Consider the following 4,182-nt stretch of genomic DNA (forward strand, 5'->3'; position numbering starts at 1 on the left):
CTTGTGAGTCAAACTAAAGGCTCTTAGACATTCTGGTTTGAAAATAACAGCCATGTCCTGTTCTCTGCATTGATTGGTTGCAGGAATTGGGTATATCTAGAGCAGGGCTTTTCAACCTTTTCACCCATTGTACCACTTTTAGGATATGGCAACATCCGAGTACCACCAGTCGCCTAGCAAGGTGTCAAAAACTTGACCCAAAAAAAAAAAGGAAAAAAGTGATAAAGTACAGGTAGTCCTCGACTTACAACAGTTCGCTTAATGACTGTTTGAAGTTACAATGGCACTGAAAAAAGTGCCCCCAAGCCACAGCCGAGCAAGACACCTGCCTGCCCGCCCGGCGGCGCTCTTCCTCCTGTCCGAGGTTTTCATTGTTGTGAGCATTTCTGTTGAGGATTGGTAGCAGGGTGGAGTGGGGGGGGGTGTTTGGTTTTTATTCCCCCCATCTGCTGGGTGGTTGCAGCAGGTTTTGGTCATTCACATGACCCTGGGACACTGTGACCGTCATAAATATGAATCGGTTGCCAAGCATCTAAATGTAAATCACAAGACCCTGGAGATGCTGCAACATTCCAGCTGATCGGCGCTTCTTCTGGGCTCAGCAGAAGCGCCAGGATCAGCGCTGAGCTCCAGCTGGAATCTGGTGCTGATCCTGGCGCTTCTGCTAAGCCCTGACAGCCCTGCAGCTCCAGCCATCTCTCACTCAGGCTTTTGCTGTACTGCCACCGGTTCAGCTCATTCCCCTCCCCCGCTACCACTTTTCTAGGATGGTCGCGTACCACCTGCCAGGTGCCAATGTACCACAGGTGGGTACATGTACCACTGGTTGAAAAGCCTTGATCTAGACAATGGGCTGCTTGTTAGGTCTTTAGAACAGGGGTCCCCAACCCCTGGTCTGTGGACCGGCACTGGTCCTCAGCATGCCAGCAAGTGGGCCGCACAAACAAGCAAAGCTCCATCCTCGGGATGCAGGCAATATTCAAAACCACACCCCCTCTGGTCCGCAGAAAAACCTTTCTCCATGGCACCAGTCCCTGGTGCCCAAAAGGTTGGGGACCTCTGCTTTTAGAAGGTCCACGTGCTCACAAAGACGTAGTGGCTGGTTGTCCCTAATTTCTTCTCCCCGTCTATCCTTTTCCTCGCAGTGAAATGCGTCAGGTACCTGACAACCAGGAAGTCTTCGTTCACCCCAACACAGATCAGAGCATCATTGTGGAACTGCTGGAATACCAAGCAGGGGTAGCGGATGAAAATGCCGCCAGGTGGGTAGTGCAAAATTGGACATCTCACTGGGGAACAAATTGGTGCTGGAGTTTAAAGCCTGCTTGGAAAAAATGAATCCCGGGGGAAAAATTACACTCTTGGTATACTCAGGGACCTCTTGACTGTGAACGTATTAAAGGAATGCAAATATTCCTACTTTCTTCTGTAAGAGGTTTAATAGGTCCTGGACTTACATCCGTAATGGAGTCTGTTAGTTATGGTCATAAGTTGTGATGGTCATAAAGCAGATTATTAAGTAACTGGATGTAATAGGGTCAGTGTAATTTTTTGCGGCAGGCATTAAGCAAACATGGTGGTTGTGAAATGAACACAGCAGTTCTTAAGGGTACCCATTGTTTACTATGGGATGTTTCTTTTTTCCAGGAAATAGGAAGTAAATGCTGGCTTCCGGGGAGGGGAAAAATGGTTGGAAATCATGGTCACATGACTGCAGAGCGCTGCAAGCTTCCATATGTGGGAGCCGGTGGCTAAGCACCCAAAATACAGTGACCTGACCCGGGGGGGAGGGAGGGGGCAGACATCACAATTTTGAATCTGGGTCGAGTCCATTCTAACTTCAAATGGTTGCTAAGTGGCCAGTCGTAAGTCGAGGCCTATCTGTAATTTCCCAGATACGCGAGACTTTTAAAAAAAGCAGGATTGGATTTGGCAAGTGCTTGTGGCAATGATGGAGCACATGAAGGCAAAGGGATTTTGTGGGAGTTTTATCTTTCGCTTTTTGATCCGATTTCCTGCACTTTCAGTGAAAAGACGTGATTTGAGGGGTTTTTTTTTATGTCTCCCAAAATCATACTCTTTTCTGATGGGCGGAGATAGACAGACAGACAGACAGACAGACAGACGGGTGGATAGACAGACAGACAGACAGACAGACATAGACAGACAGATAGACGGATGATTGATAGATAGGTAGGCAGGCAGGCAGGCGGACGGACAGACAGACAGACAGGTGGATGATAGATAGATAAATAGATAGATAGATAGATAGATAGATAGATAGAAGATAAATATATATATATTTATGAATACACACACACACATATATATACACACAGACACACATACATATACATGTATATATGTATATACACATACATATAAACATACATACATACAAATAAATAAATGAATAAATGTATACCTACTAAAAATTTCTAACAAAAATAGCTAACGAGTTGGAGGGCAATAGAGCTCAATGATCACATATATAGCTTGCGTGTCCAGGGTCCTGGATTCAAGAATCTAGCATTGTCCAAAGTTTAATTTAGAACTTTTGCCAGACCCATATTTTGCTTGGGACTGTAAGTACAGGTAGTTCTCAATTGACAGCAGTTCATTTGGTGACCATTCAAAGTTACAACCCACACTGAAAAAAATGACTTATGACTGTTTTTCACACTTATGACTGTTGCTGCACGTGATCAGATTTCGGAGACTTGGCAGTGGCTCATATTTATGACGGTTGCATTGTCCTGGAGTCACATGATCCCCTTTTGTGACTTTCAGTGACCTTCAGTGATCCTCCCAACCTTCAGCGGAGAAGCCGGATTTACTTAACAACCGTGTTGCTAACTTAACATTTGCAGTGATTCCCTTAACAACTGTGGCAGGAAAGCTCTAAAATGGGGTAAACTCACTTAACAACTATCTCACTTAGCCACGGAAATTTTGGCTCAGCCGCGGGTTTAGCGAAGGGCCACCAGTATGTTATTTTAATTAATGCATAAATTAATCTAGTTCCCGGCAATTATTCTGGAAAGCAAATCTGTTTCCAGACTGGCTTATTCCCAGGCTAGAGAAGTATATGAGTGGCATTAATTAATCGATGGCTAATTAGTCTTAGCAACACTTATATGGGACTCAGTAACTAACTACTTTATGTAGCAAAAGGCTAAAATGTTGGCTTCACTGCTAAAGCCTTGAAAAATAAAAAGAGGGGGAAATAATATTGAGAGACTACTGTTGTAATGGAGAAGAGCAACCGCTGGCAGATAGAACTGGAAGGGGATGTAGCTCAGTGGTAGAGCGCATGCTTTGCATGTATGAGGTCCTGGGTTCAATTCCCAGCATCTCCATTTTTACAACTCCCTTATGCAGGAGGGAAAAAAAATACAAAATGTAAATTTGGGATGGGGGTTGAATAGAATAAAATAGAAATAAAAATCCTATCCTATCCTGTTGTTGTTAGCTGCGAAGTCGTGTCCGACCCATCGCGACCCCATGGACAATGTTCCTCCAGGCCTTCCTGTCCTCTGCCATCTTCTGGAGACCATTTAAGCTCACGCCTACTGCTTCAGTGACTCCATCCAGCCACCTCATTCTCTGTCTTATAGTCTCAGACTTATAGTCATGGGGGACTTTAATCTGCCATCGGCGGGCGAAACGTCGGCGGCGGCTCGGGAGTTCTTGGCCTCCATGACGGCCTTGGACTTGACCCAATTAGTTCATGCCCCGACTCACACGGGGGGACACACACTAGATCTAATTTTTGTCTCTGGCCAGTGGCAGAATGATCTGGATAAGGGGGACATAGTGATAGAGCCCCTGTCATGGTCAGATCATTCACTCCTCAGGCTGGACTTCCGGACCGCTCCCCCCCGCCGCAGGGAGGAGGAACCACTTAGATGGTTCCGTCCCAGGCGCCTGATGGACCCAGAGAGGTTCCAGACGGAGCTTGGGCCATATCCGGAGGACCTAGCTCACGACTCGGTTGAAAATCTGGCGGCGGCCTGGGAAGGGGCCGCTGCCGCAGCATTGGACCGAGTCGTGCCTTTGCGGCCTCTGACCCAGCGCAGATCTCAATTGGCTCCCTGGTTTACCGAGGAGCTGAGAGAGATGAAGCGCCGGAAAAGACGCCTAGAGAGCAGTTGGAGGGTGAGTCGAACCGAATTCGATCGA

The 4,182-nt window shown here is 46.7% G+C and overlaps 1 non-coding gene across 1 annotated transcript; it reads left to right on the plus strand.

The window, feature by feature from the left end:
• The first annotated feature begins 3,287 nt into the window (after nucleotides 1-3,287).
• TRNAA-UGC lies at nucleotides 3,288-3,359 on the plus strand. The gene has a single exon. It is a non-coding gene; the product is annotated as a tRNA-Ala (tRNA).
• Nucleotides 3,360-4,182: the final 823 nt, after the last annotated feature.

The sequence above is a fragment of the Protobothrops mucrosquamatus genome, unplaced genomic scaffold (genome assembly GCF_001527695.2).
Source record: "Protobothrops mucrosquamatus isolate PMUCROS unplaced genomic scaffold, P.Mucros_1.0 scaffold16162, whole genome shotgun sequence".
In the NCBI taxonomy this organism is placed as follows: Eukaryota; Metazoa; Chordata; class Lepidosauria; order Squamata; family Viperidae; genus Protobothrops; species Protobothrops mucrosquamatus.